We start from the raw sequence: 24,228 nt of genomic DNA, 5'->3' as shown, positions 1-24,228 counted from the left end.
CCGCAGGCGTCCACCGCCCTAGCAACCAGATTAACCAATACCTTAAGGACCCAGCTCTCTGGCTGGAACACTTTGCTACGAAACCCACTCCCAACCAACCTTGCCCCCTCATTCTCAGAAACAAGAGACTAGGCACTAGATTCCACCTACGACACGCCTGCACCAACGCCTCTATGCAAATCTCACATACTCCACCCAGCTCACCCTCATCCACCGCTACATGCGAAACCACTACCACAGGGGTTAAACTGCCTGTGTTCAAGGGCGCCCTTATCAATGCTAGATCTCTCACAGCACACGCTCTAGACATTGCCGACTTCATCACCACTGCTGACCTTGACTTCGTCGCCATATCCGAAACTTGGCTACATGCCGCATCTGGCCCCTCTCTATCCCTGGCTTTACTGCCTGACTACGGCATCACACGTTGTGACCGCACCTCTGCCCAATCCAGAGCCGGCGGCGTGGCCTTCATCCACAAAAACTCCCTTGACCTAAGAGTGGTATCCGACTCCAAACTCGAATCAGCTGAACTGTTGTCAATCAAACTATTACTAATGCCCAACCAAACGGCCACCCTTCACCTTATATATAGGCCCCCAGGTCCAGCACCTACCTTTGTCAGTGAAATCTCTACTCTCCTCCTTGACAAAACGAAAAACAATTCACAAACAATCATCCTAGGCGACCTCAACTTAGGTCGTGGTGACCCAAAAGATCCTGTGGCAATTGATCTGGAGAATGTTCTTACAGACCTTGGCCTCACCCTGTACATCCAAGAACCGACCCATATCAAAGGCAGGAACATTGATTGGTTAGCCGGCTTCATTTGCAACATCCAGGTCCTCAACAACACCCCTTGCTTATGGTCTGACCATCACATCATAACTTTTAATATTGAAGCAATCCTGCGAGCCCGGACACCGATAGCCCCAGCACTTCCCACTCGTAGTAAAAAAAATATAACTATGGAACAACTCCTCCCACTGTTACTCCCTTCCCTCAACGCAGCTACCAGCTCATGTTCTGATCCCACCTCCCTAGCAGACACCTATAACCAAACTATGCTCATGGCTATAGATTCTATAGCACCCATCAAACTTAGGAAGGCCAAACCACGAGCACATCTTAACTCATGGTTCACACCACAGTTAAGAATCCTCCGCAAAGTTAAACGCTGTGCGGAAAATCGCTGGAAAAGCCACCCGTCTGATGAGCATAAAGATGGTTTCCTACTTGCCTCCCTCACCTACAAAGATGCCATCATCACTGCTAAAAAAGAGTCACTTAAAATTGTATTCTGCAAGCTGATTCAAACTCTAAGGAACTCTTTAGAATCCTAAAAGAGCTCGAAACCCTAGTCTCCCCTCCAGACACATGCACGAAAGATAGTAAATGGTGTGCTAACATTCAAGCAGCCTTACTAAATAAAATCTCCATGCTTTAATCCAAAATTAAAGACAAGCAGGACAGCCCGAAGCTTGACAACCGCTCACTCTCCCCTGCCAGGTCCCTCCCTTTAGACACTGCCAACACCAAACCTTTCACCTTCTCACCGCTCACCGTTACTGAGGTAGAAAATATCATCCTGAGAATTAAACCATCCAACTGCCAAGGTGACCCTTGCCCAGCTCCCATCATAAAGGACTCTGCCCATGACCTAGCTCCATTCATTACAGCCTTCATCAACTCCTCCTTTAAAACAGGTATTGTCCCGGACAACCTTAAGGACGCGTAGGTGATCCCGTTACTCAAAAAACCTTCCCTAGACCCAGGTATACCTACGAACTTCTGACCTATCACTACAGTACCATTTTTGCTTAAGATTCTGGATCGCGCAGCTTACCTTCAGATCCAAAACTACCTGGAATCTAAAAATCTGCTAGGTCTACAACAATCCGGATTTCGGCCCAGACGGGACCGAAACTGCTCTAATAGACCTAAAAACCCAGATTGAAGTATTGAAGGACAAGGGCAAATTAGCAATGCTATTACTCCTCGACCTTTCCGCCGCATTTGATTTGGTCAACCACCAGATCCTTTGCAGGAACCTCCACTCTGCTGCCAACTTCTCATCCTCTGCTGCGGCATGGATCAAATCCTTTGTGAGCAACAGATCCATGAGGGTTTTTGCACCATCCGCAGCTGCGGACACCTCCCCTATTCACTGCGGCGTACCTCAGGGATCTTGCGTGTCACCTACACTTTACATTTTTACGAAACCACTCTTTGATGTGCTTGACTACCTGAGTGTCTTCTACACCAGCAATGCGGATGACACCCAGATACTCATTCCCATCTCAGGTGATTATCTAGCTGACACCAAGGCTCTCAGTGACGTCTACCTGGTCATCCAGGCCTGGATGGCCCAACACCAGCTATGTCTGAATGACGATAAGACGGTGCTCCTTATCTTGGGTACCTCACAACGCCTGAGCAAACTTGAGCCGTCTTATGAGTCATTCACCATAGACGGTAATACCATACAAGTCTCGAAAGACACCAAAACGTTAGGCTTTTACCTTGACGCCACCCTTTCCTTATCTAGACAAATAAATGCAGTCAGATCTGCCTCTGCTTACATGTGCAAACTTATTGCAGCCTGCAGACCGTTTCTTACCACCCCCAACAGTGTCATACTAGCTAGAACCCTCATTATGGCAAAAATTGATTATTGCAGTGCTCTTTACTTAGGTACCAGCCAAGTGAACCGAAACAAACTCCAAACTACCCAGAATAAAGCCATTCGAGTGGCCTTCAACATCCCCCGCAACCACCACATTTCAGAATCCAGAACAAACCTAAAGTGGTTATCTGTCAAGCAGAGAATTTCCTTAAAAACACTTGCCCTCACGCACAAATGCCTGGCCAACAAAGCCCCAATCTACCTCTGCAGTCGGCTATCTCGCCACTCTACCGCCCGACCATTAAGAACTGCCCAGACTCATTGTCTATCGATGCCCAGGTTTAAGCTTCAAAAAGCGGGGGGACCAGCTTCCCTGTCCTAGCCTCCAAACTATGGAACACCCTCCCCGCTACTATCAGAGCTGAAGACTCTTTCAATACCTTCAAGACCAAAACCAAATCATGGCTCTTTGACCAGCAATAAGACATGCTCTGCGTCTCTGTCTTACATACTCTAGCCCGTTACTATCTCTGTACACCCTAGGGTCTATCCTCTGTTAATCCTAGTGGCACTGTAATCTATGTAATAGAGACGGTTTATATGGTGTTACTGTAAATTCTGTAATGTAATTTTTGTCTGTATTTTACTGCAACTTTGTACAAATTTGCACCCTGATGCCTCCGGGCCTGATGGACTGCGCGTTATAAATAAAACAAATACAAAAATTGATCATGGAATATTGATGGCGAGGCTAGAGGAGGCAACATTTGCTGGGCAGCACTGGATTGGTTTCATGCTTTCTTGACCTATCGCTCGCCAATAGTTTCCCTTCACATCTACCACTCCTCTCTGGTTTCGGTCTCCTGCGGTTTTCCGCAGGGTTCGGCTCTTTCTCCCCTGATTTTCAATTTATATATTTGCCCTTTGCTGATCTTGATTCATCTGTTTGGCTTTAGAGTATTCTCATAAGCAGATGACACACAGATGCTGTTTAGACTAGACACCAAGCAGGGCGATGTAAGAGATAAGCTAAAAAACTGCCTGGAAGCCATCCGAGTCTGGATGGAGTCAAATTGGCTTAAGTTCAATGGCAGGAAGACAGAGATTCTAATCTCAGGCCCGCCAGGGGCTGCTGATGGATGGTCCGATGCTTTTCGGCCTGCATTATTGGGCCCGTTACCTAAGCGTTCCAAGACAGTTCGTAATTTAGGTGTAAAGCTTTCAGAATCCATGTCTATGGAGGCGCAGATTAAGCCAGTGTATGGTGCAGGCTTTGCTAAGCTCAAACAGCTAAAGAAGGTCCTCCCATTTATTTCAGATAAATGTCATGCTCACGTAGTGGCAGCATGTGTTAATGGGAATCTGGATTATTGTAATGCTGTTTACCTGGCTCAGCCTACCTTTCTTATGAGCGCCTGCAGGTGCTACACAACGCAGCAGTGCATTTGGTTACCCACTTGCCAACCCGAGCAGGAGTAACGAAGGCTAGACAATCTCTACTTTGGCTCCCGGTAGAAGCTTGGGTAGAGTTTAAGACGCTTTGCATTATGCACCGTGCACTAGGTGGCAATGGATGCTTAGCCATCCAGGAGAAACTGGTTAAATATAGCCCGGCGCGTTCTTTGAGATCCTCAAATGCAGCACTCCTTCAGATACCCAAGTACAGGAAAGAACGTTTGGGGGGTGGGGCCTTTTCAGTGGCCGGCCCCTGGCTTTGGAATTCGTTGCCTGATAATTTGAGAAAAATTGAGGATTTCTTATCCTTCAAAAACCATCTCAAAACGTTTCTCTTTAGATAAAGCTCTCAGATACTTGCCCCCTTTCACACCTGGGTTCCGTTTATATCTGTCCTGACTATCAGTTGTTTGAGCGCCATGATACCTTGAGTGATAGAGCGCTATACAAATAAATTGATTGACCCCTTGAGTGATTACGGGCAGTAAATACACAGCATCACCTTTCATTGTCTTTGGGCCCCAGCCATTGCCACTAACCAGGTTTCATAGTCACCTACATCTGATGGTGTTTCTGTTTTTCTAGTGTAAATAAATCCAAGTGCATTTCTTTTGTTGCAGAGTACAAGTATTGAGTTTGTAATACACATTAACGTGCTCTTGTTTTGTGGTGTAAACTGTGTACGCCCTTTTATTTCCGTCAGTAAGTTATTTTGTGTGCAGAGCATCTTTGTTTGTGAACCAGCACAATTTGGCCAGGTACCCACATTTTCTGATCTACGGCTGAGGCCTTCAGCTTACACTGCCTGGGGGTGTATTATTTTTCAAGTACTCGTTTCCTTTTCCTCCCTACCCAGGTCGAGGAGAGGGCAGTGGTCTTTGCTTGTGATAATTCCTACTTCTTCTGCTGTATGTTGCTTATTTTGTATGGTGCGGTTTATGTGCTTGCATGTAGTTGAATGGTTGCTTATGTTTTCCCTTCTGTCCTGTAAGCATTATTCCTATTTGCTCCTTGCTTAGGGCTGGCATATGTTAAGTGATCCACCCTTTGTTGGTACAGCATTGTGTGTTCCTCTGTGATCATCTGCTTCTGTGGGGAGAGTAGCCATACCATGTGGTTTTTCTTGTTCATTCTGAATATTATCGTTAATTTACCTTATATAACATAGGACTTCAATAACATTTCCGGCTTCTGAGAGCCTAGCATAGCATGTCCTATATGTGGATTTGAGCTAATAGAATGTATAACAATACTTGTGCTTGAGAACTTTGTTTCTGTTCCGTGTGACTGTAGGCAGAATATCTGTGCGTATTACATGTCCCATTGGTATTTCTGAATGCACCTTCCTATATTGCTCATCCTGGGTGTTTGGATGCTGTATAGATTTTTGTGGGCATGTTCTTTATGACAGCTGAATTCCTTTGTGATGTTCGTTACCAAAGTTCTCTCAGCCATTGTTTCCTCTAGACGTGATGAGTCAGCAGCTTAAAGCTAGCGTTTAGTGTGTTGAAGCAGCAAAGCTGCAGCATACGTTTATTGCTTCCGTTGTTACTTTGGGCAATGGCTCTAATGCTGCTGTTAGTTATGCTAGTCTGACCGTAATGGCACTGTTAGGGATCCTCTTCACCGGTTTCGCCAGTGCATAGGTAGTGGTGATGGAACTGCTACTGTGGTAGTCAGCTCTTACCACCACCTCCAAGACATGCATTTACTTACAAATTGTTTTACAATCCGTAGAGAAGTGTTGATGCTAGATTATAAGGTACTACTCAACCATATTGTTAGACCAATGGTGAAAACAAAAGCAAAGGTTGCAATCCAGGATTACATTTGATGTTATCTTCTTCTGACAAGTAATCCAAAATCTTCCCAAACTCCCGAAAGTCTTGTTTCAAACACACAGACTGCAGTACTTAAAGCTTGGGTGTATACTTGTCCTGATCATAAAACATTTTACCAAACACGAATGACTACTCCCAGATTTCCAATTTAGACCTGCTCAAAAAATACCCCTGCATACAAACTCCCCTCCAGCGAGAACTATTTTTTTGTTTAAATTCTTTTAATTTTGTATTTGATGTGGCTGAGTTGGAACAGCCTTTCAAATATATCAAACAATTGCATAAAAGAAAAAAAACATTTTAAATTATCCTACATTTCAGCTAACACTATTATTCTAAAATCAAATCATTTACAAAAGTAGAACAAGATACATATATACATCGTTTGAATTTTCAAGCTTTTTCAAATATACAACACTTAAACCAATCAAGATCCTTCATTTTGAAAGAAATTATAATAGACTCAATTATATTAATGCTTCACTTACATGTCAGAGGTTAACTCACGATATTCACATAAAAGATGATGAAAGTATTTATATCTCAATTTTAACAACTGCAGACAGTCCGCTATCAGATGTCTTATAGTTTCCTGTTCAGAGGGATGTTGACAAAACCTACATCTGTTATTGGAAGTCTTTATACAATTAAACAGGACTTTGTTAGTATGCCAAAGGTTCAATCGCAGTCTCATGTACATGTGACTGAGATGATAATTCGGGACATATCTGAGACAATTTAATGTTCCCATGTGATCACATGATCACCGACTTGCTGCAATTTCATATCCTAGCCAGTCCTGGATTTTATTGAATGCTTTTATTACTATAGATTATGAGTGAGGGGCCTCTTTTTGCTCAGAAACAAATGTGCTGTGCACTAATGGTAATGACAACTACCATGTTTAGAAAACAGACAGTGGGCATCATTAGGAGGTCAGCGGTAGCCTGGTGCGGGAAGTCAGGCATCAGATTTGGTAAGTCCCCATTCCTGTGCAGTCCCATAGGTCTAACGGTGCCGGTGCTTCTGTGATAACTCTGCCTGTAGGGGCCGTTGTGCACGGCAGGGCTCAATGGGAATGGTGAGGATGGTACCAGCGGTACCGTTCATAACGGTACCATTGCTAGCATCCTGTTCTGCTTGCGGGTGCCGCTCTGCACGCCTGGTCTAACCAGGCGTGCAGAGCGGCCCCGTGAGCAGAATTCGTAATGTGGCGGTACAGTGATAACGGCGCCGGCATCACTACCGGCGCTGTTATCACTGTACCACCACAGTTATAATGAGGCCCGGTGTGTATATAGGCATTCCAAGTTCCCTGGGCCTACAGAACCCAGGACTTTGCAAGTGTGGAAATCATCTGGAACACTAGAGCTGGCTCCCAGAGGGAAATCTTACTGTCTGAAGGTTCGTTTGGCAATAACGTTTTTTCCCTTGGCCTCATCTTGCTTTGCCAGAGGACTCTGTGCACCATCTGAGGGCCCATTCTGCAAAATGAAGTTTCCTGCCCCGGCAACACCCAGGACTCTGCCTGCAAGTGTGGAAGTCACCCGGAACACTGGAAGAACTTGTGATGAACTGCCTCCCTTGTTGAGTATCCCCTGGGCATCCAACAGGTGTCTGCAGCCCAGGGACAAAAGCAGCAAAATGCATCCCTCTGTTTGGGCCTGTTCAGACTGGAAAGGACTTTTGAGCAGAACACTTGCTAAAGCCAGGCCTTCACCGAGCTCAACCTTTTCCTGACTTCTTCCACACATAGCAATCCTTCTACCCATTGTTTATCCATTCACTGCAGAGCTTCTGTTACCTCAGACGACCAAGGAACATTGTTGTGTTGGGTTTATTAGCTGTCTTTTGGCTACCTATAGCCCCATTCCAGCCCAACTCAGAACTTACACCCACTTCTTCTCAGTCAGCCATCCACCTCTTCCCTTTCTGCTTACTCGCCTACCCTCTCTTTTGGGCTGCACCCTTTTTTCAATGTCTTCACTTGCATATTCCTTATAACCTCCATCATGCATGTTAATTTTGCTCCATTTCTCTCTCTTCTCACTCTTCTCCTTCCCGTCTCTTATAACCTTCAGCCTCAACTTGGTCTAACTTCTGCATCGGTCTCCAGCCTCCCCATCGTTCTCCTTCCACCCAGTACCCACAGACCTCAAATAAGAAGCTCCAGTGCACTCAGAACCACCAACCTCATGCATCCCTCTTGCCTACCGCACCTCGTATTACTCTTTCACTTGGCCTCTGGTATGCACAATCCCTCTGCAACAAGTTTTCCTTCATCACTAATCACTTTGCCTTTTATCACCCTCAACTTTCACTTATTGCTATTGCATAAACCTGGATCACCCCTCATGACTCTGTTAGACCAGCAGCTTTCCATGTTGACTCTGCTACCTTCTCCCAATCTCCCAGACATGTTGGGAAGGGCAGTAGTGTGGGGTTTCTTATCAATAAGGCCCTCAACAATGCCCCACTAGCCCCCTCTGACATTAGCTCTTCCTCTTTTGATCATGGCACTATTTGACTACTCCATCCTACTCCTCTCACAGTTCTGGCTCTCTATCGACCCCTTGGTACACTCAACTCCTCCTCTCCTGATCTGATCCTTCTCATTGAGTCACTTCCTACCGACATACCCATTGTCATGCTGAGGGACTTTAACCTTCCCAAGCCCTCTGCAGTCACCTGCCTTGAACTTAAATCCCTCCTATCTGACTACACCCTTTACTCTCTCCACAGTCAGTTTATCCACTCTGGTGGGAACTCGCTTGACTTTATCTTTATCTGTAATTCACTTTCATTCTCTTACCTCTATATTGACTCCTCTCCTTGTGATCATCCCATTGGTCAGTTTAACATCAGTTCCCCAATTTGTACTCCTAATCTTCCCTCTTAAATGACTAAGAGGAAATTCATGCAGGACTCTCTTGCCCCTTACCTTGATGATATGAGGACCTCCCTACTGTATCGCTCCACTATTAATGCCTCTTCCATTGACTGTGCTTTCTCTGAATTTAATAATGCGCTTATGACTCCGTTTGACCAACAGTATCCTGCTTGCACATTCACACCTTCCCATCGCCGTCCTCAGCCTTGGATCAACTCTGAAATTTAGACCCTCAAATCAAACATGCATTGTGACCTGCAACCCTGGCTCAAATTATAGACAACTTCCCTACTTCTAGCCTAAAAAGAGTCCCTTGCTGCCCTTATCTCTTCACTGGACTCTGTTGAATCCTCCTACTTCACAAACCTAATCTCTTCTCTTCACAATCACCCATTCAAGCTTTCATCTACCCTGCAATCTTTGCTCTTATCTCCCAAGCCCAAATCCATTTTACGCTCACCAAATGGTCAAAAACGTAGTCTCAATTACTTGCTCCATCTCTCTGAGATCTTTAACCTCAGTCTGTCTCTACACTGGAATCTTCCCTGCCTCCTTCAAATCTGCAACTGTCTTACCTCATTGAAGAAACCCTCTGCTGACCCAAACTTCCCAGAAAACTATCACCCAGTCGCTCTCCTTCCCCATGTTTCAAAAGTCCTTGAGTGGGTGGTTTTGACCAAATCACTAATAGCCTTGGTGATTCACTTTAATCTGGCATTGGTATTAAACACTCTACCGAGACTGAACTAGTGCATGTCTCAAACATTCTCTCTAAAGCTCACCACTCCAAACACTCTTCTATACTCATCTTTTTGAACTGTCGATCACTTCTCTCTCCTCCTCACTCTCCAGGACCTTGGGTTACACAAATCTGCTCTTGCCTGGATCTCAACCTACCTGGAAGGGCAATCCTCAGTGAGAGTTTGGAGGTAATTGGGTGGTAAATCTGCTGAATTACTAATCCTTTTTACTGTTACCACCATTCGGTGTTGTGGGTTTAGCACAGGATTATGTTTGGTGGGCAATTGGTGTAAACCCCAATTTTTAAAGCCCAAAGAATTTTGACAGAATTACCATGAGCAGTCATTTCGCCACAGTAATTCTACCATTTTTTGGGTGTAAAAAAGCTGGGGCTGAATCCTCTGTTTTACCTCCAAACTTGTAATTCAGCACCATGGTACAAATTGTAGTAATTCTGTTACCACCAAAAAAAGAGTTGGTAACAGAATTACAGTCACTGTTTTACCCCACTGCCCAATGCTCAGTGAGGCCCATTGTATCTTTGTTAATTATTTCCACTGTTCCCCATCTTTTCTTTGATTCTAGCAATACACAATTCTTATGTTTGTCACAACCATTAGCTTAACCTCTGCAATGGTGATGCACAAGTCAGTCTCAGAACTGATCATATAAAATCCATTCAAAACATTAGGGGGTAGATTCTGGCATGATTTGCCTACTGTTAATAAGTGCATAAAATGGAAAGAGAGTTGTTTTATTCATCAAAGGGGTAACGACAGAATTTCGAAAACAATACTTAGAAAATTGAAAAAGGTTGCCAAACCAGCTAATTTGCGAGATGCATATATGGTCTTCCGACCACACACATTTAAAGTCTGTTACATATTGTGTCCATACAAAATATTGAATAATTAATATGTTTGTGCTGCCCTCTTCCCTGGTTCATTTAAAGTCCTTGTTCTAAGCTGTGGCCCGCCTCGCTCCATGTTATGCTCTCAGCACCTTGACTGTCCCCCTGGGTTGATATTAAAAGTGTCGCTGCTTTATTTATATGACATGTCTGCTTGTATCGGTTTAGACCGGCCGTGCTAGCCATTCTCGTCCTCATTTGCTGCTCTGGGGGGTCAAGGTTTCTTTGGCATCAGATTTCAACATTTTTTTTAAAATATAAATCACCACTATTTATGGCCTAGTCTAGGCTGCTCTAGTGTACCTGGTTTATGTCCTATTACAAACACGATAACAAGTTATGCTTCTGCCACCCTCCTGGAATGCTAAGCAGGCCCTTCCGGGAACCGCGGCACCCCGGCCAGATGAACATGTTATCTTTTCTGTGGCTTCAGTTCAAGTCGCGGTGGCGCATGATGAATGGGAGGCTGACATACCTTCTGTTTTGTCTTCCCAGCTCAAGCTTTAAAGGATGATAAATATTTGCCTAAGCAGCGCCGCACAGCCCTTTGAGCATTTGCATAATGACACTCAAGGTGATCTGACGCCTGGTAATTACCCTTTACTTTGTAAAACTATGAATTCATGGAGTCTGTTTATTTATGGATCTGCACACGCTGAGCATACTGAGTGCCACACTCGCCTTTGCAAACGCCATGCACGGCTAACGGTGGGGCCTATGTCCGCAGGACGTCGCTCTCAAACTTTTACACATCTAGAACTTCTAGAGAACCTGAAGTCATTTACACTGTCCATAAATCGTTTATCTAGCGAAATTTAAAAGCAATAACATTAGTCTGTTAGGGACTAGTGCAATATATGAAGGGACCCTAACATTTCATAGCAACTTTAAACAATCACATTAAGGTTTTAGAAGTTGAGAGCAAGCATGTGTGTTCTCATGCTGGCTTTCATTTACACTATTCCTGCCTCCAAAGACGCTACAGCTTTTAACAGTCAAATCTGCTACTGGGTGTTCTGTATTGTTATTAACAGCTACAGATTCAATAATTCCAGACGTACACCTTTTAATCCCTCGCAACTGCTCCTTTTAACGATTTCTCTCCCGATCACTGTATGTGCTTGACATGAGTGTGTTCTCCTAGATTTCTTAAAAAATTATTATTGTTATATGGCTAAGAACCTTAACCTTTAACAAATAATACAATAACATTAAAATAAACGATAAAGAAAAATTCAGCAATTCATTTACAAAATAAGCAATTACAAAAAGAACTGAGTCAAACATCTTATCGAGTACATCATTTCATACAAGATTACATACATTTCTTTGGATAGCATACAACATTATGTGCATATTTCAATAAAAGCCATCCAATTTAAAAGATTTAAAAAAAATTCGCAACAACAGTAGATGTCATGTTACCGCCTAAACATAACTACCAAATTTCATTCTTTGCTCCCGGATCAAATAATTGGGAATTGGGATTTCATCAGATGTGTACATCTTAACCCCCACATTTGTGGAACAAGGCAATCAAACAAGATATGTTTCGAGCTTTCGATACTGAACTCGTCATTAGAAGATCTACACCTTGCTTGAGAGGAGTCCAGCAAACAATATCTCCTCAATAACGATTTAGTTCCCAACAAATTGAATCGAAAGCATTGAAAAGTTGACTTAACATGCCTTGCCGGATAAACTGCCATTTTATGGGACCAGAGTACCCATTCTCTTGTGGTCATACTGGAGATGTGCCAAAGATGGATAGGCATGCATCAATTCCGTAGTTTTTATCTAATCAAATTCATACAGCACTTTCTTAACCCTCTCAGGATCATAGAAGTTCTGAAGGCCTATACAAGTCATTACAGACTGTATCCTGACGACTCTGGTTGGCTGCGTCTCTTGCAACATATCATTCACTCTGGAAACAACCTTCAAGATAACAGGCACTTCAGCAAATTATTTTCTGCTTTCTTGGCCTGTTTACGTGTAGCCAAATGCATGACGATATATGCCAGTAACTGTGTAAGCCATACTCTTCTAATTACTGTAGGTCTATTGGGAGATAAAAGGGTAGTGAGCTTCTGGGGGAATATACCGCATGGTAAATGTTAGATATATTTATGGGACACGATTAATACACAGAGTTCAGTCCCCCACTCCTCCTTTCAAAAGTGCCACACCAATTTACCTGTGATTTAATTCAATCTAGCCCTTTCTGTGAATCATATAGAACCACTTAGGTGTCTAACACCATAAAACCAGATAGGTGGTACAAAATCACAGATCACTCCAGCTCTGTGGCCCACATGCTTTTCTTTCCTAATAATTCTTTTTTTCACAAACTGAAAATGGTAGTTGGCTCAGGATAACACAGATCACAAACATCTTAGCCCCACAACATGTACAGTGAAAACACTTTGCCTGTGGTTGACTGTTAATAGGATGTAGCACCTTGAGACATGACAAGATCATAAGCTTCACACTCTACTTTAAATATAGTGTACTTTAAATAATATGCAACACTTTTTTATTGGCAAAACAATTTCACACAAGCAGCGCTCTGTCTTTTTAATCTCCCTGCACACTTAGAAATGCTATACAGTATTGTTTAACTTAGTCCCATGCAAACATTATTTTGACTGCCGCTGTGCTCTTAGCAAAGCTGGCAGTCAAAAGCACAACAAACTTTTCAGAACAAACACGTTGTAATTGTATTTGGAAACCTTTCTTCCTTCGCCACTATGCAATGCACAATCTCCCTTCTCCAAGGAGTAGCTTTCTCAATTTCAGTAGAAGGTAAGTATTGTAACAAGGTCTTGGCCACAGATGACTCTGAGAATGGTGTAGGACCAGGAAACCTCTTTACTTCAGTTCCAATCTCAGGTACACGTTACACCTACATACAGGGAACATCAGGTAAGTATCTCGGGGACAACATTCACCGGCACCCTCTCTGTCAGTCAACCAATCTCCAACTTACACTCTCAGAACACACAGGAGTGCACATTCACTCACTCAAAACTCCAGGTAAGTCACTCCTAACATTCCATGCACACAGAGCAGGTTGCAAGCAAAATGGAAGTTACCACAGAAAGCCTTTAAATCCGTGACTCCGCCGTTTAACTTTAGGAAGACACTGTTCTGCCACAACACACCAACCAAGGTATTCAGTTGATCATTTGGAACCCCTTTGCTTTAAGGCAGAGTCTGAGAAATGGTGAACAGTTGGGAATTTAATTTTGTATGCACCCCTCCCTTTACAGCATTTTGGGGTTGGCAATGAGAAATGGGAGTCCACAATTACTTTAACAGACTATGGGCCTCATTATAGTTGAGCAGTATCTCTGCGGTAAATCCGGCTGGAATACCACCAATCCTGAATTACCGTTACCACCCCTGGGTCCGGCGGAATTACTACTGGATTACAAGTGGTGGTGGCGGTGTAAGTCCCCATTTTTCTTAGTTCACTGTACTCAAAATGGCTTTTTTGATGGAATTACTGCTGCTGTAATTCCACAGATTCTGCTGATTTTTTGCTGTTGAGTGGAAGGATTTACCTCCAGCATGTTGCTGGAGGTAAATCCTCCACACCAGGCCCAACCTCATAATTTGGCGTAGTGGTAAAGTTTGCGGTAACTTATTTACCACCAATTGTATCACTTAACGCCATACTTGTAATGAGGCCCTATGATTTTGAATTCAACAAAATAATTCTGTTTTAGTTGGCAATCGGGGAGTTAATTGAATTATTTGGTAAGACAATGTTGGCTACTACTTTGTCTGCCCACCTAACCAATAATGGGAAGATTTTAAATCAAACAGACACCCACAAGATTTGGTTCTGTTGGACAAGTTTACAAACATAAAATATCTCTGGGTTTTTTGCTCAGGGGAAAGGACATCAATGCTCAGGCCATCTTAAAGGTACAGGATAGGGACGATCAGAATCCAACATCACTCATGGATATTCTCCAGACTCAATCCCTCTTTTTTGCTTCTCCTTTGTCATAGATCCCAGCCGCTGTCCCCTCTCTTGGTTTCCTCCTGCAATCTTATCAGCAGTTCCAAACCAGGTTATTTCGGGCAGTCTCCCAGGCAATGTTATTTTTGCAGCAATTTGCAGTAGTCCCAGATTCCCATTGTGCGACACCTTATGAATCTTTCATCACTCCTGCAAAAATGTCTAAATTATGAGATTCCAGCTTATTGGCTCCTGAAGGCGATTGGACAACTATTTTTCATCCCCTTACTCAAGGCAAACCTCTTTTACTTGATTGGCCCATTCAGATACCAAGCCCAAATTGTGGGAGGGCTAAGGCCACCCACTTGAATTTACATTTCTACAGATTTCATTTTTTCACTTAAAAAGTACAGCATGGTAAGTATTTTTAATTTATAGTTAAGCAAGACAATATATATATGCCTCGAACAGCCTGCCCATGCCGGGCCTCATGAAATGTCTCTTGTTTCAGCATGAGGTTGCAGGTTTGAATAAGGGATTTATGTGGTTTATTAAAAAATGATAAAAGTCAGTGTCAAAACAATCGACGTACAATTCTTTACTTGCATAATCTACTATATTCCAACATTTCTGCTTCTTGCCATTTTCTGGGATGCTACCTTCATAGTTCAGATTATAACTTTAGTTCTCATGGTTGAATTCTTATGAGAGTTACATCTTTGGATGGGGCTTTCCATACGCTTTGTAATGATGCTTGAATCATTACTCTGTGTGACATATGGTTACTGGCAAAATGAACAAAGTATGATTGTCCATCTAACTTATGGCAATCGCTAAACAAATATGCATATTTTGACTTAAATTGCACATTAAGTTTCGGTTCCCCTCCTTACAAGGAATCTGAACCATCTGCTTTCTTTGTTGGTTTTGCATGCAATTAATCTGTTAGCAGTGTCTCTGCCAGGGCTAATGGAACATCTGTTGCTTATCCTAGAGCATAGGATTCAACCCAGCATAAATTCATTATTGGTCATTGCTGTGGCTTCAAAAATATGCTTTAGATAGAGATGGTCACTGTGTGTTCTGAACAGAAACTGAAGCCATTTCCCCTGAACAGAATCTGATGCCAATTCTCCCGAACAGAAACTGATGCTTTTAAATGTTACAGTTTCTTTTACACATGAGGCCTTCTATCTGTTGCATTTTCTTTACATTCGAAAAACATGCATATGAATTATAGAATTATGTCATCTCAGTCCATCTTTACATCATAATATACATTTGAATGATTCAGGCCAGGGAGTTTCACTGGTAAACAGTTATGTTCCTTCCAGGCTGCAGGCTGCCCACATTTTCAGCATGGCATCTTCTTTTGGGAAAAGTGTACTTTGGGGCATACGCCACTTGTATTCAAAAGTAGACCTTTAGTTTTGGGCTTTGTCAATCGCATGCAGCGCCAATTTAATTTTTATTTCTCTGAAAAAAGCATTTTGATATGGCAGTTGAGAATGAAATGCCAACCTTTCAGTTTATCAGTCATCTCTGTGTGTTTGCAATGCTCTGCATTTTTAGGACCAATGTAGTCAAATGCAGTTTCCTTTTTGTCTGGGGATGAATCCGAACCCCACATAAATCACATCACAAGCTCACGTAATAACAAAAACATGTCTTCTTCATATAAGCTTAAAATAAAATGCATTACCTAAACACATGATAGTGACATTCATGACAAAATGCCATCATTTAATAAATACTGTTTAGCAAAGAAATAAACTCTGAAAAATCATAAACAAAGCCTTTCAGACTATAGACTACATAATGCCATTATGCCAACAGTGCCATATCATGGCAGCAAACATTTCTTGGTCTCTGATTTAGCTTAAAATCCAAATGTATTTTTCTTGGTCATCCAGGGCACTGATATTTTAAATTGCATTTCTTGATCTCCCTGGACCTTGTAATTTTGTGTATTGAATTTCCTGCTCACCTATGACCATGTGGTTCATCTGTCTCCCTCCTCATCACACATTGCCTACCATGCTCCTTTCAGCCTTGCTCCTCCTCCTTAATTTTATTTTTCTCTCGCTCACTTTTCCATGGTCTCCTGTAACACTGTTATAAAAAATTGCAGAGACAGAGCTCACTTTAAAAATTAACATGTGAGCTGCAGCCAGCGCACAGCATCTGAAAAAGACATGTGCGAAGAAATGTGTGATGTTAGCAGGCCATCTACAACAAGAGTATATGTCCAAAGTATATGACAAGGCACAAACATACCTCACTTCAGTTACACAGGAGGATCCAGCAACCTTTTGTTAATTGGAGAACAGACAATTTTGTTTTCTAAAAGCACAATATTTTATAGGAAAGCGAAAAACTGAATTGGGCCCTCTGTGTCTGTATTCCCTTACAGGACTGAAAATCAACTCTGTATTAAGTAAAATACAGAGATAATAAACATGTATATGCTGACAAGGGTTTGATTGCAAATAAATGTTATAATATTGTCCAGTTTTGTGGAAATGTAAAGCTTTGGGGGAAATTAAATGACTTTCAAAAATGCATTAGTGAATAAAGCCAGCAACATCGCCTAGACAACCAAGTGGCATTTCTTCATCCCAGCCACAACAAGACAGCAGCCGGAGGAAGTATGGCTTGCTTTCGCATGAGAAAATTTTGAACACTGGCTTTGAAGCTGACCATAATATCTAGGTCCCGATTTACAACTTCCTTCTGTCTTGGAACTTAAGACTAAACATTCTTGAATATACAAGAAATAGGCTCTATTCAATGGTTCCCTCTCAAGTAATCTAATTGGTTCATCAGCCAAATTTGCACCTTTGGAGACTTGATGTCTGATGAAAGGAACAGGCAGATGGTTCAGTCACTCAAGGGGATGGGACTGGGTCATAAATGACTCTTGCTAGCAATCTAACTTCAAAGAACTTGTGCCATGGCAACCAGCATTCTCAGTAGTCATAAATGACCAGCTCTCAGCTTAAAAGGAACCCATAGCATCTGATATCAGATGTTCTGTTACCAGGCAGGGGAACTGTAGATGCCATTTAATATTTTGAGAAGACAAAACAAATTCCTTAAGAATTTTACATATGCAATTGCAGTTTTGTAAATAAATTATAAATAACACGTTGTGGTACGCTACTATTTTCAAATCGTTCAGAGTGAAACGTTCTATCAGCTGAATTTTAAACAATAACTTTTTGATATTATGTTAATTATGTAAATTAGGCAAATGTGTATATTTTCACACAGAAATGGAATGCGTCAGTGATTCATATATCCCAACGTCCATGTCAGAGAGCACAGTAGTGTAAGCTGGGAACTTCATTTTTTTGTAAAAGTATTAGTGCTAAAAAGACAAAATAATTTAATGTATACACCACATGTTTTGCCAAGATTAGACTCTCATCATTTGTTTTGCCTGATTGAGCGAAATCTGAGGAACTCATTAGTAACATGATCACATGTTAGGAATATGATGTTTTAGAATGTTACAATTGTTTAATCTAGAAATCTCCAAGATAACATAACATCAAGTGAGATGGAAACTCAATGTAGAAGTCACTCCCATTAGACCGCCCTCTTTGTTAATATGCCCACTGAGTATGGAGGAGATGGTTTAGTGTGATGACACTTTTGGAACACTGTCCAAACATTTACTTTGGCCAATTAGATTACAGAAATGGTACACACTTACAAAGGGAGTGGGTTCTGATCTAAGTTCAAACCCATAGATTCTGGGATATCACTTGCTCACTGACTGACTAGGGTGGACTTACTGACAAAGAGAAAGGAGAATTGACAACAATAGGAAGGAGAAAGGAACAGATTTCATTCTTTTTGGATCCATTTTGGATGACTAGCAGTACACTCTAAGAGAGGCCTACTTAGAGATACAGTCCAGAACTTCTTCAGTAGAGAAGATAACAGAAAGACCCAATGCAGTAGAGGGAAATCAGACACCATCTTGCTGAATTATGCCCACCTGCTCCTAGAGGGAGCAAATGGTACCATCCTTAAGAGGGTGCTGTGATAGATTGCAGGTATTATTTTCCCCAAGGGGAAGACTCCTGCTGTGAAGGCTAAGGAGGTGAGTCTACTCCGCAAGACCCTCTCTAGGTGTCATTGCAAGTGGGATGTCACTGGGTGATAATCCCCCTTTGGGGTCAAGGACTCTTGTTCCTGTGAGGAACTCCCTATGTCAATTACCAAAGTTGCCTAAATGGGGCTATCTTCTATGAAGAGTATTGTGGCAACTTTACATTTGGTTGAAGACAATGTAAAAAGAAACATATGTTGAAGAAGAAAAGATGTCTCTTTAACCAGAGACATGTATTACCTGTGACGAGTCCGAGCAGAAGGAGATTGATATGAGCAGAGTAAGTCCCCTGACATCATCATGCCATGTGAAGGTGGAGTCAAGCCAGGTTACAGAGCCCATGACTTTCGAAGAGTGAGAAATACACAGTGGGAGATGCTGGAGACCCGGCATATGCAACCACAAAAGAAGTGATACGAGAAGGAACAGAGAAGAGAAGTACTTAGTAGTGGCATGACCACATTTGCAGACTACTGAGCAGGATGCCCTAGGAACAGTGCTGAGTCCTGGAACCCTTTCCCCGCACATCAAAAGGTAGTGGAGAAATCCGGAAAAGCAGTAGGCCGCTGGTGAATCATTATCTGCATGAATAGACTTGTCCTAGTCCAAAGGACAAGAACAAAAATAAAAATTGAATTATCGGAACTATAAAAACCAGAGAAAACAAATAACAAATAACCCGTCAGGGAAGACCGGTGTCACTTGAAGAGAGAGCATCATTCCAGTCCTGAGGACGAGATAGCTGAAGAAACCCCCCTTTATCTGCACAGTTGAAGACTGGAGAAAGTACAACCCAGAAACACATAGCTGGAAAGATAAGATAAAGCTTGCCAGTGAAAAAGATAGAAGAGCAGACAACCTCAGAGAGAGAAATCTTGACAAAGAAAGCCTAAAAGGTAATCAAGGCAAACAAAATTTAGGAAAACCTGAGATTGGGAACAACACATATGTGATGACAAGAGTGTGACGAACTACTGGAAGGAAAAGTACTCTAAACCTAGGGACACAGAAAGCACAAGACCCAAGAGTCAATTTTCAAGAACTACAAGACTTGATAAAAGAGATTATCAAAGGAGATTACGATAAGAATTAAATGAGCCATAAAGAAATCTGTAAATAAAAAGACTATCCAAGGAGAAGAAAAGACATGGAGAAGAAGAGACATTATCTTGCCCTATTTACTTTAGCTATATTTAGTAGTAGGGTCAGATACAGTAAGTTTGGATGGAGGACATATTTACTTTGGACTTCCTGACATCTGATTAGCACCTTTCATTCCATCAGCTAGGCAGGGTCCCTTTAGCAATATGGAGAGATATGCCTTATTCTTATCATTTTCATTAAATGAAGTACAGAATGTCCTCAACGTGGCCAACTCCTTCTTTCGACTCACCACAGTGCCGACTTGTCTGTGAAATAGCCAAAAGAAATTGCTATTTAAGTATAACATTGAGGGGCAATAATGCTGAGGGTAGTGTTACTCTAATGGGGAATTAATTAAACCCTATCCCTTTTTATTAGTGAAATGTTATGAAGGGGCATACTATATCATTTGATAGTACATGATGAGAAATTATTAAATATTTCACAACTGTATCTGCTTCTGGAATTATAGATCTGATCAAATAGGTCGTATGCTGTGTATACTTGGTGATCCCCTGCCTCCTTTGTGTAATGATCAAGCACAGAAGAAGTATTCTGGGAGTCAACAGGATATCTCACTGTGTGCATTCCTAGACAAATAAGGTAACTGAAGTCATTTCCTGGCTACATCACCAAGTACAGTTCTGTCACCTGCACTAAACCTAGATAGAGGGGGGAGGGTGATTAACTGCTACCCATTTTGCCGTCTTTAATTCATTGAAAATGAGAAATGTACAATTTTACAAAGTAATGCAACAGAGTCACCACTGAAGGGAATCTAACAAACAGGCATGTTTAACAGACTTTTTCTCAATTGAGTTTCTTGAAATGTTGACATTTCCATTGAGTAAGGGGTGGTATCTATTTTCAATTAAGGGGAAGTAGGGAGACATTTATAGGCAGGTAAATTCTGAGATAATTTGGATTTCTATAAAATGAAAGCTTTATCCTAGACCCTCATGCATTTTTCAGGCCAGGGTGCATGTGCCCTCAGGGTAAACAAAATGTGTGCATGTTGATGTGCATGTTTTTCCCAAAAGCCTTCAACGAAGTTAAATGTAATATTGTAGCCACTATTGAAATTGGAATTTCATTGATGTATAATTTGTCTATATTTAAATTGAATCCATTATTTCTATTTTAATAATAAATAGAGCTTTGGTGCAACGCAGCACATTTTCTGTCTCAAAAGGGGAGGCATTTCAGCAAATCATTATTGTTAAATGGGGATCCCAAGTTCATAACATGAACTTTGTTCAATAAATATACATTTTGCACGCCTTATTTGGGGTGGGGTCAAAACTCCCCCCAACTAGTTGTCACCCAATTAAACATCCTACAGTCAATCCACCCACTATCCACCCTCCAATCCACTGGCTCCTCTTCCCTGATCTCCCCATCTCCATCACTCATCAGCTAAAAAACAATCAGTCAGCTCCTCTTTCTCCCAACCCACCTACACCAACCTAATCTTCTCTAAGTGCTTCCCTTAATCTACTCTAGCAACTACTTCCTCTACCTCTGCTCTCTCTTTTTACCTCACCCTGGATCTCTGGAACGGCCAATCCCTCTGAAAATAACCTCCTTTCTTAAAAAAGCATTTCAATTCCCTTCACCCTGAACTCAGTGATGGCTATTGCCCAAACCTGGGCTCCTGACAATGGCAATGCTACGCTAGCAGCACATCATGAGAATGATGTCTCTTTCTCTCACTTCCATCATCTTTCCAAACACTGGTGTTGGTCTCTGTTAGGGAGAATTCTCTGTTTAGGCTGAACCTAGTGAGTCCCCCAGCAGCTTTGCTGGATTTCTGGAGTTTGTTTTTTTCTCCTGCCAAGAGTGAGACTCTTTTCCTCAGACTCTTGGACATTATTTGAGGGGTTCCTTTGACTGTTAATGTATTTTATGGGCTATGGGGTCTTTTACTCCATCGGGTCTCATGTGTTTTTACTATGTGTGTTACACAGCACCCTCAGTGCAGTGACACAGGGGTGTCATAGTGACACCCCACCATAGACTCCATACCCTGGGACTGACTACTGTCTCTCAGGGCATGTAAAGTCACCATTGGCTTTACTAGTCCCAAATTACAAACGGAAACCAGTACAAACCATCATATTGTGGACATACTGGTCGGGGCAATTCGATTGCCCCGGGGTCTGTTCTTCGAGGGGGCACGTCTCCTTCCCCCCTGATCGAGTTTTGGCTGGTGGCAGTGGATACTACGTTTTATATTCGACCGCAAATATATCTCTATGGGATTTTCCCATTGTTCGAGGCTACCAACTTTAATTATTTAAATCCTATAGCCTCGAACATACTGCTGGGTTATTTATTTAATATTAATTCACCGGTTGGTATTTTTTGCCAGAACTCGATTCTAAAATGGCGTTTGTGTTCTCTTCTGTGACTCCAACCCAAGTCGAGCCCTTTGTTCCACTTTTTGGCGAGCTTCTCCACAGAAGCCCCCAAAAGTGGTGCCACTCTGTCTGGGTACCACAGGGGGTGTGGGAGGGGGTTTAGGCACCCTGGACTGTGTTGCCTTGGCAGCTCAAGTCGCACTCTTGTGTGATTGGACCAAGTGGTGAGCCGGCCGGCTCACCACTTAGCATGTTTGATTGACAGCTAGGCTGAATGAATGGGGGTTTCTTGCATAAAAGCAGGGCTTTTGGGACTTGAACTTCAGAAGTCGCCACCGGACCTGAGAATCCGAAGAGGGAGAAGCTGAGCCGACCTGCAACGACGACACCACCAGTGGAGCCCTGCTGAACCGTCTCACCACTTCCCGACGACAGAGGAGATCTTCTTGCCGGAGAGTCTCTTCCCCTTGAGCTGGTGGGGCCAACCAGTTCGCTTTCCTTTTCGCCTACCAGGACGTCTAGTGGTCGAATTGCCCGTGCCAAGCACCCTGGCAACCGGATAGCCACTTACCACTGAACCGCAAAAGAAAGGACCGCTCCTTTGAATCGAGAAACTCTGCGGCTGGTTTCTTCCCTGGCAGCACAACGACCTCCTGCTTTTCTCCCCGACGAAATCTTCTCTTCTGCCGGACGAAGCACCGACTCACAACCGCTGCCAGGAACAACTGCCCCCGCTGGAGTGTTCTCACCATTTCAAGGTACTGTGTCCGCCTGGCCTCCCTTTCTATAGATTGCTACAAAGTGACAGTAAATCCTTAACCTTCTAGACTGGGCTGGCCTCTTGACCGTCTAACTGGTCCCTTTCTTTTGGTCCAACTTCTTTCTGAACCTTTTCGAGACTTTTGTGCACCATCCAATCGTGTGACCTTGGACCCATTTCGTTCTGATCCTCTTAAAGTGGATCCGGCTTTCTGAACTCTAACTTCACGGTTGTGATTCTGCCTTCCTCTCTTGCTGTGTTCTTTTGAAAGTGTTGGGATCTGTTTCAATTTATGCTCTGCCTTTCTCTCCCTTTTAAACCGAATCATTAGAGTGCCATCTGCGTTAAGCGCTCACCGCTGTCTGAAAATAAGTGGTGCTTTACTTAAGACTTGTCTAAGATTCTTTTAAGGGAGCATATATACTTTAGTGACTGTATTTTTGACTTGCTTGACATTAGTGCCAGTGTGTTTTCATAGATGTGTTTTTAAATAAATAACTATATATCTTTTACACCAAAGCTCTGGTCAGTGTTTGCTTGTTCTACTGTGTTTACCTGCCCTATTGTGTATGCTCTGTATACTGCCTAACTCTTCTTGAGAGAAGTCTGACTGCTCAGCCACAGCTACCAGGTAAATCTGGGTGGTGCAGACTGCTACCAATTGGGTTCACCGCTAACTCCTGTAGTCCTAAACTTTTTGCAGTGGTCCCTAAGGGAACTGCACAGGTTTCTGCCTAACACTGGTGTACAGCGGTGGGATTTGTATTGAGTATACACTTTAGTGTGCTTTTAGATACTTTAGGACAACTAACCAGAAAGCTTAGCACTAAAAAGCTGATTTTCTAAACCTGTCTACTATGGAACGTTACACCCTAGAATCATTGTCTGCCAAAACTGCTGATTGCTTGAAAGTATTGTGTAGACAACAGAACCTCTCTGGGAAGGGCAAGAAAATTGAACTTATAGAAAGATTGTTAGAAAATCAAAGTCTGGGTGGTACAGAAGAATCTAACCCCCCAGCAAATGTAGATAACATTGATGGTAGTGATCTAAATCAAAGTATTCATAACCTTGATAATGAGTCAGAAGAGGAAAGTGAGCCTAATGCAGTTAGCCACCCGGAACCTTTGTCTGCTTTTCCAACTGTACCTACTGGACCTATACCAGGTCCCACATGTAATCCTGAATATTTTGAACTTGGAAAAATGAAGCTGGAATTAGAATACAACCGTTTTATTGCTCAATCTGAACGGAACCAAGAGTTAGAGTTCAGGAGAATCAATGCCCAAGCTGAGCAGAAGCAAGCTGAGTTGAAGCTCAGAGAAATAGAGCTTAATCATGAACTTGAAATGAAAAAGTTGTCTGTGGAAACTGCTTCTCTCTCTTCTGGTTCCTCTAGGAGTTCCAGTCCC

The sequence above is a fragment of the Ambystoma mexicanum genome, chromosome 7q (genome assembly GCF_040938575.1).
Source record: "Ambystoma mexicanum isolate Mex_15411 chromosome 7q, UKY_AmexF1_1, whole genome shotgun sequence".
Lineage (NCBI taxonomy): Eukaryota > Metazoa > Chordata > Amphibia > Caudata > Ambystomatidae > Ambystoma > Ambystoma mexicanum.
The sequence above is the reverse complement of the archived record's forward strand: the minus strand, read 5'-3'. Positions refer to the sequence as shown.